The 19,218-nt window shown below is 45.5% G+C and overlaps 1 protein-coding gene across 6 annotated transcripts in view; it reads left to right on the forward strand.

Moving 5' to 3' along the window:
- The window catches only part of LOC137521683 (BAR/IMD domain-containing adapter protein 2-like), a 172,185-nt gene that overhangs the window by 113,811 nt on the left and 39,156 nt on the right, over positions 1-19,218 (forward strand). The window lies entirely within an intron of this gene.

Consider the following 19,218-nt stretch of genomic DNA (forward strand, 5'->3'; position numbering starts at 1 on the left):
CTGGGTGATATTATCACACCTCTTATGCCTTTTAAAGGGAAGGTCCAGGGAGAATAAAAATAAAAAAGTCACTTACCTGGGGCTTCTGCCAGCCATCCTGTGCTGATGCCGGTCTCGCCAGGTTGGCCCCCTTCTACGCTCCCGCGTGCGACTCACGGAGTCGCACTGACATCATCTGGGCTGTACTGCGCAGGCCACCGGCTGGGAGCGGAGCTGCAGGGAGGGCACGGGACGGCTGCAAGAGGCTGGAGGAAGCCCCGAGAAAGTAGATGTTTTTTTTTTTCAGGGATCTTGGATGTGTCCTTTAAAGAGGAACTTAAAGTGTACCTGAGACGAGAAGCACCTCAGGTTCCTGCGGCTTCCTTAAAGGGAACCTGAAGCGAGTAAAATTATTTAAAATAAGCACATGACGTAGCTGCAAATGAATATTACATACTAACCTCACCATCAGTTCCTCTCAGAAGTTCACCATTTTCTTCTTACAGTGATCCCTTCCAGTTCTGAAAATATTTTGTCAGAACTGAAATATACCAGTTGCTGTCAGTTATATATCAGCAACTGTCAGTTACAACTGACTGCGCAAGGTAAGGTCCATGTTTCCCTATGGTTTAAGTGGGTGATTTTACAGTTTAGCTGTGTACTGACCAGGAAGCTGTTATGGGGTAATGGCCATTTTTAAAATGGAGGACGGAGAATTCCATTGATCACAGTGGACCAATGGGATGCAGGAGAGGAGAAAGAGATTGAGGAGTAGGCTACACAGGAGGTAAGTATGACCTGTGTATGGTTATTTTGACTTTTTATTTTCAGTTCAGGTTCTCTTTAAGCCCCCTAGAGGCCTAGTCCCTCGTCGTCTCCCTACGTGGCTACAGTCACCTGCAATTGTGCCCGAAAGCCTTGCCAAGTTGCAATCCAAGCGCGCTCCCTCGTTGCACTCTTGCGGCTGGGAGCATTTTGCGACGAGAGCCTCAAGAACCCCATGTAAGTTTGGAACCTGAGAAGCTTAAAGGGGAAAAATCAATATATTGCAAAGTGAGAAGTTAAAAAGTAGAAGAGAAATCAAAAAATGATTGATATTTACCATGTAATTTGTTCATATTGTTTGATCCACAATCAGCCTGTACATAATAATCTTGCGTGATGCATTGCTAGGTGGTTTCCAAAGGGATCTGAGAGAAAAAGGTTCTTATATAATTAACTTTTTTTTCCTCAGTTCTCTCCCAAGAGATCATTTTTCAACCCTTTTCAGCCCTTAGGGCTCGTTTCCAGCGCGTATTCAAGCGCTTATGGAAATGCGATCGCAGGGACAGCAGACAGTGCATAGACAGCACTGTCCGCCATTTCCATTCATGCTCGGCGATTCAGCTCTGAATCGCCCCACATGGTGTGCTGCATTTCGGGACACTTCATCCCGCGATCCCATTCAGTCTTAGGAGAAAAGTTAATAGGATATGAGCCAAAAAGTTGCAGATTCGAGTTTTGAAGTAATCACAGTTCATTATCTGGTGCCCTTTCTGTCCCGCTGTTTTGAGTTTTCTCTGCGTTGTAAACTGTACTTTGGGGATTCTCACAGCAGTCTATATTGTTTGTGTCTTTCCTCCAAATCCAGTGGCCGCACCCTTAATTCCCACACTGAACGGGTAATACATCTACCCTATATAAGGTATATAACTCTCACACGATTTCAAGAACAGTTGTACTAGGTACAAAAAAGAGCCTGTCTTTATGTTGAACACCTCTCATAAACTAGACAAATCCCATCAGTGATAGAATGGCTTTGTAATACACTAAAGTCCTGGGCCTGTTCCTGGCAGTGATGCATACCAGTGGTTAACCCTTCAGTGGAATAACATGACTTTGATGAGTAAGAGCAGGCTAGCATAGCACTGACATCTGGGTTACAATGACTTAATACAAATAGCAGGCACAGATAGAACTGCAACTTCAGCGCAAAAATCTTTTATGGTTTTCTTTGGTATATAACATTGAAACTTTTTACTCCCATTTCAGACAAAGGGACATATTCAGTAGACAGTAGTAAAAGCGTTACGCAGAAGTAGCACGTGACAACTTTACTGGTACTTACACCACTGATGTATGGCACATTGCGCAGTTAGTGTAATCACCATTACCTAGGTAACACCCTTGTTGTAACACGTGTTACATTAGCAACGCCAGTGTTACCTAGGTAGGGTCATCCTAATTGCTTCACAAGGGGTGTACATGGAGTCCGTACATGACATGGAGAGGGCCAGAGCCGGGACAAGGTCCTCCAGCACCCAAGGCTGAGACACTAGAGTGCGCCCCTCCATCCCTCCCACCCCAACCCTCACACACTGATTGCTATTAGACTAAGAGGCACCCCAGGGCCCTCAAACTCTCCTACACCTTAATCTCTAGTTATCTGGCTTGCAGTCACTGCCATGTATCCCCTTTTCTTATTTCTCTCTGCTTCAAACACAATAGGGGAATGATAGCTGAGTGAGTTGTGTGCCCCCTCCTACACTGCACCCTGAGGCTGGAGCCTCTCTCGCCTCTGCCTCGGCCAGGCCCTGGAGAGGGCAGCTGCACAAGGTGTATGAGGTGGTCTACATGGATAGGGAACTTTTCATGGCATGGAGAGGAGAGCATCATATGAGGGGGGGAGGGGGTATGCACACTGGAACGCGGAAGGAAGAGGTGAGTAATTGATCCACTGACCGCTGCCTGATGTGTGTACCTGCTGCGCAATTAGCTGGAGGGGGAGAGCGGACGGGGAGACCCAGGTGAGGGAGAAGGGTTGACCCCCCCTCCGCGCCGCTGTGCCTGCTGCCCCCCTTCCTGGCTTTTACCCCCTCCAGACTACCTGGGGGCAATTATACTACCTGAGGAGGGTGGGGGGGGGGGGGTGGCATCCTCACATGTTTGCCTCAGGTGGCAAAAAGTCTATAGCCGGCCCTGCCCTCATCTGCACACAGAGCACAACATTGCAGCCTAAACAAAAGTAATATTGAATTTATAGCAGAAGTCTGATTCAACTAAATGATCTTCCTTTGACCCAATTATCTTCTCAAGGAAATCTCCACAAATTTGGATTAGAGGGGGCTTCAAAGCAGCGGTGATATACTGTTATTAGTGGGATTGTTCCTGCAGGCCAGAAGGTCGCTCCCAGGAGAGTGTCAGGCACTGTATTCCTGTCAAAACCTGTTCACCTTGTATAGTACAGACCCACAAGCATTCCTCTGCTACCAGGCTCCAAGCAGATGTGAAGGCAAATCTAAGCACCTTCTACTAGACTGTGGACTTTAAGGGGGCACTATGGCGAAAAATTGTAAAATTTAAAATATGTGCAAACATAATAATTTGCATATTTAGTGGTAGTGCATTGTGGGTAACCACAAATGTTCACTTATAGCTGAATTATTGAAAATTTCCTTCTGTTTTAAGAAGGCAATTACACCAAGCTTTGCTTTTTTAGTAGGAGGGCTTTTTGGTCCCTTTTACTCCCCTATACATTCCTAGTAGTTTGGGTCACCCTGAGCTGCTTGGTTACTCTGTCATAATCAAATAAGTACATTTTTTCCAGAGTAAAATGAGCCATAAATGACTTTTCTCCTATGCTGCTGTCACTTACAGTAGTTAGTAGAAATCTGACTGAAGTGACAGATTTTGGACTAGTCCATCTCTTAATAAGGGATTCTCAGCAAGGCAAGTGCTTTTGTAAATGAAGAAAACCCTGAGAATCCCTTTGAGGTGATGGGTTAGTCCAAAACCTTTCAGTGCTGTCAGATTTCTACTACCTACTGTAAGCGACAGCAACAGGAGAAAAGTATTTTATAGCACATTTTACTCAGGGAGAAATGTATTTTTTATTTATGTGTTTTCATGTATTTTAAATTCTACAGTTTTTCATGATAGTGGTCCTTTAAAGTCAACCTGTAACTTAAAAAAAAAAAAGTTAGGGGGAAGCTCCTCCGCAGCCCCTCCGCTGCTAGCCAGGACCCTCTTCATCTTTGCAGCCGCACTCCCTTGTGTGTATGAGGGAGGCTGCACTACACAAGCACCAGTGGGTTTGCGCCTGCGCAGTTGCACAGAGTAAAAAGTCGTGCTCTTACATAAAGATGCGTAGCCATGAGTAATCTTTGACTTTAATGGGTTGCAGTGCAGAACAGGTTGTAGGAATACTCTAGCCCAGAGGGCCCCAACCCCCGGTCCGCAGGGTGTGTTATGCTGGGACGCAGCTCCCCTGTCTCACTGCAGTGCAGCTGCAACTGTAACTAGCCTCCACTCTGTGTACTGTGAGCCGGAAGAGTCCCGGCCCCTCCATCAGCCGCAGGGCTTCTCTCGCATGTTCCCGGTCCTCCCTGTCCATCATCTGCATGGCTTTTTTTGCATGTGCACGCCCCCCCCCCCCCCCCCTCCATCGTGATCCTCCATCGCCACCTCCTCCATGAGCCACAGCTAATTGTCCCTGGTGTGCACGGCCGCGACCATGGCCACGCATTTTCGGAGCCTATAATCTTGCCCCTCTGCAAAAAAATGCCCAGCCAGAGGCGGTGACCATAGTGGGGACAATGGGCAAGTTGTAACAAAGAACACCTGAGTCCATTTGTGACGGAGCTGAGTGTGAAGCATTACATTACAGCAAGCAGGTACATTTGCCATTACTTGCAATATTGCAATGGGCAATATTTTTTTGTATTTTACTGCCTATTGCTTTGCTAAGGGGCTGAGGGAGGTTAATGGCAAGATAAGCTCAGGTACAAAAGTCAGCTGAGGGGAGGAGGCGTTAAGCCTCCGGTTTATTATCTGTAGTGGGGGGGGGGGGTTCCCCCCTTTTTATCTTTTTCTGTTTGCTTATTATATTTTTGCTACTTTTTTGTGCACCATTGCTAAGTCCCGATCAGGTGTTCCGATCCCTTGGGGAACATCATTGGACCAAGCTTAACAGGTGAGAAGTCAGCTGTAATACTGACAAGGTGCACTGTTGCTATGCGGAAAAGCGGAGGGGGGATGGAGCAGTGTATGCGTGACGTCACATGGCGACACAAAAGAATCATCCGTAGCTCAGCTAAGTTGCTCCGCCAGCAGATTGCTTTCCAGGCGGGAGTCGGGGCTACTGTACATACGCTTGACTATCAGCTGAAGCGGTCATTATTGGCCACATTAGCTGACTTTAATCGTGCATGTCTATTGGGCTTAAGGCGCGTACACACGCCATATTTCTGCAAACGACGGGTCCGCTAGACCCTCTCGCTGGGCGGACGTTCTGCTGCTCAGCGGATCGTTCAGAAACAGCCTTATCAGTCTGCCGACAGCGCATACACATGTGCTACTGTCGGCAGAACGTTCACCTAGCGGGAGGGTCTGGCGGATCTGTGGTTTGCGGAAATATGGCGTGTGTATGCGCCGTAAGGGCCTGTTCCCACCGGCTTCTGGCATCGTCTCATTAAACGCTTTTCTTCAAGTGTGCAGAAAACATAAAGCGTCTTTGGGTGGCTTTTTGCTGTGTTCAACGTTTTTCACCCCCACGGAGGACACGGAGGTGTGGTAGTAAGCGACCCTTGAGGCAGCTTGTTGCTTCCAGGGTTGGTTAAAACCGAATGAAAACGGGGTGCTTGTCCAAACAACTGTACACAGCAGAAAACGACGGTACCAGCGCTGCCCACTTAGGGCCTGTTTCCACTACACGCAGAATGGATGCAGAAAAACTGACTCCAACTAATGCCTATGGGAAAATCTGCATCAGAAAAATTGCGCTTAGTGGAAACAGGCCCATAGGCATTCATTTTTCTGCATCCAATCAGCGTGTAGTTCAGTCAGTGGCAAATGATGTACAACCGTCCGTGTAAACTAGCCCCAGAGGCTCGTACTCACTGTGTGTTTTTGAGGTGCTTTTTTCCTGCAAAATTATACACACTTTATCGTGTTGTATGCGCTTAATTTCTTCCCATCCTGGTCTACTAGGCCTTGGAAAAAATGTCTTGCATAAAAGCTGTCCTCGGTTCCAAAAAGGTTGGGGATCCCTGCTCTAGACCATCCAGAGTGATCCCACTACAGAGGTAAGTATCTAACTTTTTTAAGGATACAATACATGCACCCATGCCAAGATCACTCTAAAGGCTAGTACACACTAGCAATTTTGATTGGCCAATGATTGGTCAATTTTACCACCTCCATGTAGTATGAGGGCCAAACAGATTTTCAATTCTATGCAGATTAGATAGGTAAATGGTCATACTACATGGAGGTGGTAATATTGACCAGTGATTGGCCTATCAAAATTGCTAGTGTGTACTAGGCTTAAAGGCTCATACACACATCAGACCATAGTCTTTGGAAAATGAAAGATCACAGACCAATTTTACCCCCTTCCATGTAGTATGAGAGACATACCTACACAGTCTATTCTATGGAGCTGAACTCCCCATCAGATAGAACTCTTTGCAAGATGCTGCACAGACACAAAAGATCAGTATCTGCAAAAGATCTGTTCCTGCCAAAGATCCGTTCCTGCAAAATGCATTCATAGTCGATGATATCTGCAGATCATCATACACACCTTGCTTGAGGGCTCATTTCCACTATCGCGAATCTGCATGCGTCCAACGCATGCAGATCCGCACATGTAATATAAGTGGATGGGCCTGTTTCCACTGTAGCGTTGTTGAGGTGCGTTTTTTTCAGCGTGAAAAAAACGCACAAAAGAGCCAACGATTTCGCCTGCGTCGGGAATCCGTGCGAATCGCCGCTAATGTATTTAATAGTAAAAACGCATGCGTTTGTTACATGCGTTTTTACCCGCGATTTCGCGTGCGATTTCGCACCTTTTTCAATTTTATTTAGCCCTGGCAGTGTCATGGTTAATTTCGCATGGCACCCTGCCATGCGAAATCGCGGGTAAAAACGCATGTGGAAACACATCCGCATGCGTTTTTACAAGCGTCGGAATGCGGCCGAAATCGCGTCGCAACAGTGGAAACAAGCCCTAAAAGACATTCATCTGCAGATCAGATCCACCAGGATGGATTTTCAGATCTGCAGATGATTGTCTGATCTGCAGATGAATGTCTGTTAAACAGGGTGTGTATGAGGATCTGCAGATCTCATAGACTATGAATGCAATTTGCAGGAACGGATCTTTTGCAGGAAGAGATCTTTTGCAGATACTGATCTTTTGTGTCTGTACAGCATCTGTGTGTGCAGCATCTTGCAATGATTTCTGTCTGATGGGGAGTTCAGCTCCATAGAATAGACTGTGAAGGTATGGCTCTCATACTACGTGAAGGGTGGTAAGATTGGTCTGTGATCTTTCATTTTCCAAAGACTATAGTCTGATGTGTGTATGAGCCTTAAGTTCTTACTGCTACTGCCACCAACTGCTATTTTACATATATCTCAATGCTTTGTATTAAATTCTGCTATGACTTAAGTGAGGGTAGCAGACAATTTAAACAGAAAAAATAAATCACATCAATAGACTCAATATTAGATTCAATGTAATTGGCGAAACTAGGACATGTCCAATAAATATTTCAGTGGAAATACTGATTTGAATATAGAACCATTCCTTTGTGTAATGCAACAGCCCTTGCAGGAGCGAAGGGGGCCGTGGGCTGCAGCAGTGCACAATGAATGTTTCCCCTAGCTTTGCACTGCATTAAACAGACAGTTTATTGTTGGTTACTGAAAGAGCAATGTGGTGCAAAGTGGCAGCACAGGTAATCATGCGTCATCTGGATGATAATGTTCATGTATTTGATCCCCCACTAATAGCTAGGGATGGTCCAGCCTTGGAGAACTCATGGAGAAGCACATGATCAGTTTTATCAGCTGATAAATGTGTAAGCCTCTGATTTGCTGGTCATGATCATGTGTTAAACCAGGAAGTCATCACAGCAAATCAGAGGCGTACAAATCTATCAGCTGATCAAACTGATCATGTGCTTCTCCATGAGTTCTCCAAGGCTGGGCCATCTCTACATGGCATGATACACTACACTACACTGTATAGGCAACTTTAGGCTAAGTTCATAGTGGGACATTGCATTGTGGTGCAACGTTAAAGGGCGCACAATGCAACTATAATGCAGTGCTAAGTCGCACAATGCAGACTGCGGTGGCACACGTTAGGTCCCATTGAGTTATGGATTTTGCGCTTATGGTGCATGCGGTATTGATAACTTGGAAGTAATGGATGGCTGTTGATTATAATTTACTCTGCACCTGCTATAGACATTAGTGTGCATGTGCAAACATGGTAACGTCTGCAATAGATAGTTTTAATGCACTGCATGCACTACGTTAGCCTAATGCAGCTCGTTACACGTCAATGCAACATGTGCACTGTGAACGGCGCCTAGGTTTTTCATTGCAGAGCGCTATTCTGCATTATAAATGTTTTAGTTTGATAACCTTATGGTGTGTACACACTTGAAAGATTAATGAAAGATATCAGACCAATTTTACCGCCTTTCATGTAGTATGAGAGCCAAACCTATAAGCTGGCCATACACTGGCCCGATTTGCGCCCGTTTCGACAGCAGATTCGATCAATGGGATCGAATATGCTGCCAATCGTTCACGCTACACGCCGAATTTCGATCCATTCCGTCCGATCCCGTCGATCGCGCCGTGCGGAAAATAACCGTCGATCGCCCACGGGTAAAGAGCGCATCGCTAGCGGCGTTCGAGTGCCCGACCGATGCAATAGACGCAATAGAGCCACATACATTACCTGCTCCGCCGGCGCGACTCCCGGGTCTCCGCTCTTCTTCTCCGTCTCCGCTCTGGTCTGGTCTCCGGCATGCTTCCCTTCTTCCTGTCCTGGCAGGAAGTTTAAACAGTAGAGGGCGCTCTACTGTTTAAACTTCCCCCAGACAGGAAGAAGGGAAGCATGCCGGAGACCAGCCCAGACCAGAGCGCAGAAGAAGAGCGGAGACCCGGGAGTCGCGCCGGCGGAGCAGGTAATGTATGCGGGATGGGGGGGGAATCGGCGGCAGCACCACCACCACAGATTGTGAACGGTTTCAGGCTGAAATCGGTTCACAATCTGTTTGCAGTAAAGGTAGCCATACGATCCCTCTCTGATCAGATTCGATCAGATAGGGATCTGTCTGTTGGTCGAATCTGATGGCAAATCGACCAGTGTATGGCCACCTATACAGTCTATTCTATTGAGCTGAACTCCCTATCAGATAAAAATCTTTGCAAGATGCTGCACACAAAGATGCTGTACACATTCAAAACATCAGTATCTGCAAAAGATCTGTTCCTGCAAAACATCAGTTCCTGCAAAATGCATTCTTATGCTGGGGATACATGGTACGTTTCTGTACCGTGTATCGACCAGCTAATCCGGCCAGCTGATAATATTCAGCTGGCCCGATCATGCCGCTAGACCCACGTCTGCTCGATTCCCGCCGGCGGACAATGGCAGGGAAACGAGCGGTGATAAGGAAGTGCCGGCGGGGACGAGCGGCAATCGATCCGCGCGGACGAGCGGGGATGTGCCGGCATCAAGCCACTGGCTCGATCCAGTGCATAAAACGAACAAAGTATGCCCGGCATTAGGCTACATACACACTTGAGATAAAAGTCTTTGGAAAATGAAAGATCACAGACCAATTTCACCCAATTCCATGTAGTATGAGAGCCATACTCTACACAGTCTATTCTATGGAGCTGCACTCCCCATCAGAAAAAAAACATTGCAAGATGCTGCACAGGAAGATGCTGTACACCTTCAACAGATCAGTATCTGCAAAAGATCTGTTCCTGCAAAAGATCCGTTCCTGCAAAATGCATTCATAGTCTATGATATCTGCAGATCTCATACACACCTTGATTAATGGACAATCATCTGCAGATCAGATCAACCAGGATGGATCTTCAGATCTGCAGATTATTGTCGGATATGCAGATGAATGTCTGTTAAGGTGTGTATGAGATCTGCAGATATCCTAGACTATGAATGCATTTTGTTGGAATGGATTTTTGGCAGGAACAGATCTTTTTCAGATACTGATCTTTTGTGTCTGTACAGCATCTGTGTGTGCAGCATCTTGCAAAGATTTCTGTCTGATGGGGAGTTCAGCTCCATAGAACAGACTGTGTAGGTATGGCTCTCATACTACATGGAAGAGGGTAAAATTGGTCTAAGATCTTTCATTAATCTTTCAAGTGTGTACACACCATTATTCAAACATCAGGATTAGGGATGATCAATGAGATGCAAATTTCTGAGTTCATGCAGATTTAAGTAAAATGTTATGCAAATATATGCAGCTTGAAAATGGACCAATCAAGTCCCACCCAGGTTTAAATTGATTGGTCCATTTTCAGGCTGCATATATTTGCATAAAGATTTATATAAATCTGCATGAACGCAGAAATATTTGTAGCTCATTGATCAACCCTAATCAGGATATAAGTATAAACATATGATCCTACTAAACTTAATGTTACAGCTCCTGTACAGGAACTGGTAAGGTGAGTGTAAAGTCACAGCTTGATCCTTATGGTGCTGTTGGTGTGGTTAGGAACAGTGTTCTGTTTTTTTTCCCAGTTCAAGTTACTGTAACTTTAATAAAATGCAGGTTGTAGAAGATTGCAGAGCTTCAGGTAGATCCCATCGCTGCTCCCACAATGCATTGCTCACATCAAAGACAGATGTGTGACAGATATGAGACAGAAAACAGTTCATGCTTGTAATAAAGGGTCTGGGAGAGGGTTTATTTCAGTGCAGTGTTATTGTCTTTGAAGATGTATAAATCAGGCTGTTCAGCAGCAATAAACCTGTCGAAATAGAGTCTGGGAGACACAGACAGACGTACAAACCCAGGAAGGAGAGACTATGCTAACGCGTACATTTGAAATCGGCGCCGGTAGACTTGGGCGCAGGATACAGCGGTATATGGCTGATCCTGCTTCTGCACAAGTCCGGGCCGATTTAATTACTATTCCCCCTCCAGGCCGACATGGATAGTGGGGGAATGAAATAATTCGGCTTCCAGCGATTGCTGAAGGCCGAATTATTATGTTTTTAAGCAACTTCGGCTCTGTCTTCTGACGGAGCCGACGTTACTCACTGAGCGCTTCAATAGGAATGATTCCTATTGAAGTCTATGGAGGCGCCGGCTGCGCCCAAATCTAGCAGCGCTGAAAAGCACTGCTCCGATGCTAACACTGTGAGCAGAAGACCCTTGAGGATGAAAGCCACTTCCTGCTGCACTGCCCCAAATATACTGCAACCAGGGACACTTACTTTAAGAAATTGTTGGAACTATTCCCAGACTTTCTCACACTAGAAGATGACAGAAAAACATATATCCTACTGGGAGAAGAGGAATCCACAGTGACAATTGCTGCACACTCTGTCACAGCATGCCACAGACTGAGAGGAGCATAACGGAACTGTAAACCTAAAAAATGTCCACAGACTGCTTAGCCATTGTCCCCCACCCCCTCCCATGTCCCCTATTTCCCCTTGCTTTGGCAATACCTGTAATGAATCTTGGTCATGCCAATAAAGCTATCTTTAATTTGATTTGATTTGACCTGTCACACATTGCTCTAGCCTTGCTCTCCTTGTCATGCATCAGTTTTGATACATTCCTCCCCTTTCTCTGTTACTTGAAGGAGTCCATGTGCAGTAAGCACACCGTCTACCCAAAATAACCCTGGAATAAAGGAGGCAGACACTGCCATGACCCCTCTTTAGTTTCCGAAAATAGATATTGGCCCTAGAATTACTTTGTAGAAATGCGGGATGCTTGGAAAGCCCTTTTCTCTTGTAGGTGATACTGTACTTGGCAGTGCTCAGGAATTTTGTCAATGAGGGCTTTTTTCAACTACTGCTCTCCCCGTGCCTGTGTGGGTTTCCTTCAGGCACTATGGTTTCCTCCCACTTCCCAAAAACATACAGCGCGGGTGTTTGCGCGACCCCAGTATAGGGAGTTTAGTTGCCCCAGTATGGTTAGTATAGTTACCCCAGTATAGTGCCCCAGTATAGCTAGTATAGTGCCCCAGTATAGCTAGTATAGTCCCAGTATGGATAGGTAGTGCCCCAGTATAGCCAGTAAAGTGCCCAGTATAGCTAGTATAGTACCCAGATAGCTACTATAGTGCCCAGTATAGCTAGCATAGTGCCCAGTATAGCTAGCATAGTGCCCAGTATAGGTAGGTAGTGCCCCAGTATAGTGCCCAGTATAGCTAGTATAGTTGCCCCCAGTATAGCTAGTTTAGTTGCCCCCAGTGTAGGTAGTTTCATTGCCCCCAGTATAGCTAGTTTCGTTGCCCCCAGTATAGCTAGTTTAGTTGCCCCCAGTATAGCTAGTACAGTTCCCCCCAGTATAGATGCCCAGGAGGGGGGGAAGCAGCGCTAGGAGGGGCAGTGGAGGCAGCGGTGGGGAGGGGGGAAATACCCCCCCCCCTCCCCTGGGACCCCTCCTTCTGCCTCTCTCCCCCTCCGTTTAGCGGTGGCAAGTGCGGCTCGGCGGCAGGGAGGCATACAGAGAATTACTCACCACTTCTGCGTTCCAAGCGCCGGCAACGTCATGTCGTCACACATCTCCGCCTTTAATACCGCCCACTGTGCTTCCGCTAATCAGGAAGAACAGTGGGCGGCATTGAAGGCGGAGATGTGTGACGACTTGACGTTGCCGGCGCTTGGAACGCGGAAGTGGTGAGTAATTCTCCGTATGCCTCCGAGCCGCACTTGCCACCGCTAAACGGAGGGGGAGAGAGGCAGAAGGAGGGGTCCCAGGTGAGGGAGGGGGGGGATATTTCCCCCCTCCCCACCGCTGCCTCCACTGCCCCTCCTTCTAGCGCTACTTCCCCCCTCCTGCACCCTAAAGTAGGTACAGGTCTGGCGAGAGGCCAGACCTGTACGGCACACCGGGCAACATGCCGCGGCACACTAGTGTGCCGCGGCACACTGGTTGGGAAACACTGCACTACACGATACATACATAGACATATGACGGTACTTTTCCGTTAGCCGGGCGCATCCACTAGGTGTCGATAACATTCCACCAGAATTACATCTTTCCCTACTATCCATGGCGGCCTGGAGGGGGAATAGTAATTAATGCCACCTAGTGGATGCGCCCGGCTAACGGAAAAGTACCCATATGACTATGGTAGGGATTAGATTGGGAGCCCCTCTGAGGGACAGTTATATGACAAGACAACATACTCTGTACAGCGCTGCGGAAGATGTCGGCGGTATATAAATACTTAAAGGGAAGGTTCAAGCAAAATAAAAAAATTAGTTTCACTTACCTGGGGCTGGTTTAATGCGTAAAAATTTACGCATTGAACTAGTAATGCGTAAAAATGTATGTGTTAATGTTCCTGCACTAGTGGGAATGCGTAAAAATGTACGCAATGCGTCCCGCCGACCTCCGAGGTCGGCAAGCTGCCAGCCGGGGACTGGAGCAGCAGTGAGTGACTGCGAGGGCACAGGATGGCTGCAGGGGGCTGGGAGAAGCCCCAGGTAAGTGAAACTCATTTTTTTATTTTGCTTGGACCTTCCCTTTAATAACTACATTGCATTTGCGGTGACCGTTTCCATTAGTGCGGTCCATCTGAGGTTTAATTTTCTTCTGAGCACAATTGTCGTCTATCCGCGTTTTTGGCACAATTGAGCTCCTGTAGTTTGCATAGTAGCTTATTTGCAGTCATGGAAATAAGGAAGAAATGTTTCCTGGTGGAAAAGAGCCCTAAGAACAGTTATCAGGCACATTAGGAACCTCCGCCCATTTACTTTTGTCTCCCATCTGGCAAACTAATGCCAGTGGTGTCTGCATTCCTCTCCTCCTCCTCCCTTTGCTGAAGACCTGCTGTCTGTGGATGATTGGCTGATGAGAGTTTCCCTGAGTCACCAGACTGTGCCTTATCATCAATATTTCCCAGAAGCCTGCAGGATGTTTAGGACTGCACATATGTTCCAATCTCACTGTGACTTTTGTGAGATCTTACCAGTTCATGTAAAGCTAATTACTCTCTGGCAGATTACAGCCAGATGGATCGAGGATCTCTGAAGATGAACAATTGTTCCCCGATCCATCTGGCTGAATCTGCAAATGTCGTTTGCACCCTCGTAAACGAAGTATCATGTAAACGATTGCAGCAAAACCTGTGAAAGTCAATGAGGAGATGATTCCATTGGACACGCCAGTCTTCAATAATGAACGATTATCATGGGTGGCCTGCATCGTTTAACATCATTTAAAAAAAAATTTTGTTAACCCATTCAGGTTCCATCGTTTTCACGTGAGAAATGTTCACCTCCCATTCATTAGCCTATAACTTTAACACTACTTATCACAATGCACTGATCTATATCTTGTTTTTTCCGCCACCAATTAGGCTTTCTTTGGGGGGTACATTTTGCTAAGAGCCACTTTACTGTAAATGCATTTTAACAGGAAGAATAAGAAAAAACGGAAAAAAATCATTATTTCTCAGTTTTCAGCCATTATAGTTTTAAAATAATACATGCTTCCATAATTAAAACTCACGTATTGTATTTGCCCATATGTCCCGGTTATTACACCGTTAAAATTATGTCCCTATCACAATGTATGGCGACAATATTTTATTTGGAAATAAAGGTGCATTTTTTCCGTTTTGCATCTATCACTATTTACAAGTTTAAAATAAAAAAAATATAGAAATATTTCATCTTTACATTGATGTTTAAAAAGTTTAGACCCTTAGGTAAATATTTACGTTTTTTTTTTTTTTTTATTGTAATGGTTTTTTTTTTTATTTATTTATTTGGGTAGTTTTGGGAGGGTGGGAGGTAAACAATAGATTTATTTATTTTACAGGTGTAGTATTACTTTTTGGCCACAAGATGGCGGCCATGAGTTTGTTTACATGACGTCACTCTAAGCGTAACATACGCTTACAGTAACGCATCGGGAAGGGAACGGCCAGAAAAGGCGTAGCTTCCGAGAGAAGCTGTCGCTTTTTCAGCGGGGGAGAGGAATCAATGATCGGGCACCATAGCCCGATACATTGATTCCCTGGCTACCAAATCCGCGGCCGGGAGTGCGCGTGCACGCGCGCGATCGGCCGCGGGAGCGCGCAGCAGCGCGCATGGTTCCTGGGCGTAGAAACTACGTCCAGGAACCAAAATAGGTTAAACTGTGTTGCATGATATCGTGAAAAAGTAGCAAAAAATCGACTGGAAAAATTGATTGCTGGTTATTGGCCTCTACTATTAGACAGGGGTATAGCTGCAAAGCCACAGACCCCAGTGCAAATTGTACACTGGGCCCTCTTTACCCCCAGTCCTGTATATACAGAAGGCACATGCATATTATTTATGATAATTGCATGATACAGCGCAGTTGTTAACTTCTCTCTATCACAGCAGAGGCAGCACATTCCTCTCTGGGTCGACAAGGCTTGACAAAGAAAAGAAGATTAGATATATTACAGAGACAGTGCAACTAGAAAAGGCTGCTGTAATTCAGACCACATTAGAACAGGTATAGGAACTTATAGGATATAAGAAATAAGGCTGAAAATGTTGTTACAGAGTCTCTTTAAAGCACTGAGGTGAGGCCAGTCAGCACTACAAAATGCAGCTCGCAGGTCTTTTGATTAACACAGTGCAGCACAACATGTTTGTATGATAGTGCTCCATAAAAAATAAACAGTATTCAGCTTTGCTTCTGCATTTCTATTTGGCACTGGTGGTTTGGCATTGGCTATATGTTTCCCTCACCATGCTCCTTTTTTTTATTTTGGCTTCCCGAACCTGTTTTTATCAGTGGCTTAGGAATGCAGACATCAAACTGACAAACGTTGATTTTGGTGACACCTTTAATGACTAACTGTACATGGTTTATTGCAAGCCTTCAAAACATTGCGTTTCTTCTTCAGGCATTATACAGAATTGTATCAGAACCGTACAGTGGCTTAGGCACATTGTCCCTGAGGTTGGCTTCACCCCACCCACTGACGCCAAACCCGAATGTCTCTACTTAAATTACTGCTATCGCAAAAAAATTAAAAATATATGCATATAAAATGTAGATTTCTCCAGGGCTGAGGAGTCGTGGAGTTGGAGTCACAGTCAGTGGTTTCATAAACGTCGGAGTCGGGAGTCGGTTGATTTTTGTACCAAATCCACAGTCCTGGTAAGAATTAGACGTTGGAGTTGGAGCAAATTTGGGTACCCGGAGTCGGAGTTGGAGTCGGTGGTTTCATAAAATGAGGAGGTGGAGTCGGATGATTTTTGTACCGACTCCACAGCCCTGGATTTCTCAGAGTAAAATGGGTACTTATCCGTTAGCCGGGCGCATCCGGCAGGTGGCGCTGTTGTTGCTAATTTCATTCATACTTACTTCACGTAATAGTGTGTGAATGGAACCGCCGCAGGTGGCGTTAATTACATTTCTACGGAATGTAACAATACAGTGTTAATGTCAACTAATAGAGTGTTTGAAGTGGCCGGAACTGTCACTTAATGGAATTAAAATGAAGGCGGCGGCAATGTAACAGATGAAGCCGCCGCCTTCGTCTGTTGTTCTTCTCCCCCTTTGCCCTCTCGCTTCTATACAATGCTGGCAGCCTGCGGGGACATGAGTGTCCCCCCAGAGTCGTTCGTCGAGGCAGGGAATCCTGCTTGTTTGCTTGCGACGAACGACTGTGGGGGGACACACGTGTCCCCTTCAGCTGGCAGTGTTCTATAGTTGAGAGAGGGCAGAAAAGTGACAGTTGTAGGATGGAAAAAAAAAAAAAAAGAACAACAGACGAAGGCGGCAGCTTCATCTGTTACATTGCCGCCGTCTTCATTTTAATTCCATTAAGTGACAGTTTCCGGTCACTTCAAACACAATCTATTAGTTGACATTAACACTGTACTGTTACGTTCCGTAGAAATGTAATTAGCGCCACCTGCGGCGGTTCCATTCACACACTAGTACGTGAAGTAAGTATGAATGAAATTAGCAACAACAGCGCCACCTGCCGGATGCGCCCGGCTAACGGATAAGTACCGTAAAATGTGCTACAAATAACTTTTTTTCTATGTTGCTGTCACTTACAATAGGTAGTGAAAATCAGACTAATCTGACAAATATTGGACTAGCTCATCTTCTCATGGGAGAGTCTCAGGTATTTCTTTGTTTATAAAAGCACTTACTGAACATCAGTTGCTCAGTCCAACTGCCAAAATAGTGTACAAATGAGTAGGAGGGCTGGTTAGCTTTTTCGTGTTGATCCCTTCCATGCAGTGCTTTTGTAAAGAATAAAGTAATGCTGTGAAGCATACAGTCAATGAACAGTCATTTTTTAGTAAGGGTGCTATGCGGGGGCTGGATCCACTGGCTGGGTAGCTTGCCAGCTGAGGCCCCATCTATATGTTTTTCAAACATTTTCTTTATTTAGCAGAGTTCCTCTTTAAATGTTCCTTGAGATGAGATCAGACACAATTGCTGCTTGGTGCTCACGTTTTATTTTAAGTGCGACCGCATATTCAGTTATTCTTCCTGGAAACTTGCAGTCCAGAACAATAGCATTCTTCCCTTCCTGAATTCCTTTAGAGACCAACCAGAAACATGCTTCACATCTGCACAGGAACTTCTACAGAGCTCATCCCAACATTGTATCACTTCTGAAGCCTGCTGACAACAATATACAACAGGTTAACACAACTTCCCCTTCTTATAATAGCTCTGAACATTCCATGTGTGTCATTGAAAAGCAGCTAAAGCAGTGATTTACATTTGATGTTTGCATTCCTGAATAGATATGTAAGTGTAAGCATTAGATTGCTGATCCTGTCTCTTGTAAATGGCATGTTTGAATTTTCCTTTAAAAAATAAACGATCACAAACAGCTTATTCCAGCATCCTACATTGCAGGTGTCTACAGGCCTTTTAACATGTCTCCCCAGCCACAAATTGGTTGCTTATGGCTTGAAATTTCAAGCCAATAGATCAGGGCGTAACTTGGGGGAGCAGGACCTGCCATCGCAGGGGGGCCCAAAGCTGTGATGCCCCCAACTACTAACCTTTCCTTCCTTCCATACAGGGGACTATACTTCAGATCAAAAAATGGGGATGCATGACAGTGACTGCTAACCAGATAACTAGAGATTAAGGTGTTGGGGGCCCTGGGGCGCCTCTTAGTCTAATACACGCCTCTTAGTCACATGTCGAATTCCAGGTCTGGAGGGCCAGATCCATGCCAGTGTTTAGGATGGACTGAGAAAGAGAGTAATGTGTCCTACCTGATGGACCACACCTTTCCTGATTCAGACCCATCAATTAATTTGAGCTGTATCAAAAATGTGTGAGGATCTCGGCCCTCGTAGGACCGGTTTGACGTACCTGCTCTAATAGCAATCAGTGTGTGACAGCTGGGGTGGGAGGGATGTATGGGCGCACTTTAGTGTCTCAGCCTTGGTTACCGGAGGACCCTGTCCCGGCTCTGATCATATGTCAGTGGAAGTTATGGTAAAAAAACAGAGTTTAAGCTATGTGACATAGGAGTCTCTTGACTTTCACCTCCTAGAAGCCCTAAAAGATGGGCTCTTCCAGTAGGTACTGCTGGCGTGAGGTTTTGCAAATGTAAAATAAAAGTAAGCAAGAAAACTGAGCTTGAGGTAGCAGCATTATACCTCTTTATGAGCAAACATCCATAGCTTAGATATGATAAGAAGACCTCCTATAAGATAATAATGGCATCTGTTGAAGTAATTCTTAATAGACCTTTCCTGGAGTCCCGTGTTCTTATTTTGGGTTTGAAGAATGAAAAAAATATGGTCATGATCACAGCAAATTAGAGCCAAATGGAGCAATCAGATGCCTGAATTACATGCATCTCCATGTTTCTGGTACGCACATGTAACTCAGTTTAGTAACTTACCCCCCTTTTCACTCTCTTGGCTATCAGTATGTGTGATGTCAGCTGGATAACTGCTGCACTGTATTGCTAAGGACTTTGAGAACCCCTTTCTAGTTCACATTTACAAGGATGGCATCTTTTTAATAACTTTTTAAAGCATTCTGCGCACATAAAGTTTTCACATTTTTTACTAATGGTGAAAACCTGACTGCTGGATTGCAAGCTATCTGGCTAGTTGTGAGAACGCCTATAGCTTCATTCATTGCTCTAAAGGTCATGGAGGAAGTGGATACATGGATTAAGCACTGTGCATAATATAGTGCCCTGATTTACAAAGCACTGACGTGGCTTACATACACTTCCTATGTA

The sequence above is a fragment of the Hyperolius riggenbachi genome, chromosome 6 (genome assembly GCF_040937935.1).
Source record: "Hyperolius riggenbachi isolate aHypRig1 chromosome 6, aHypRig1.pri, whole genome shotgun sequence".
NCBI classification, from domain to species: domain Eukaryota; kingdom Metazoa; phylum Chordata; class Amphibia; order Anura; family Hyperoliidae; genus Hyperolius; species Hyperolius riggenbachi.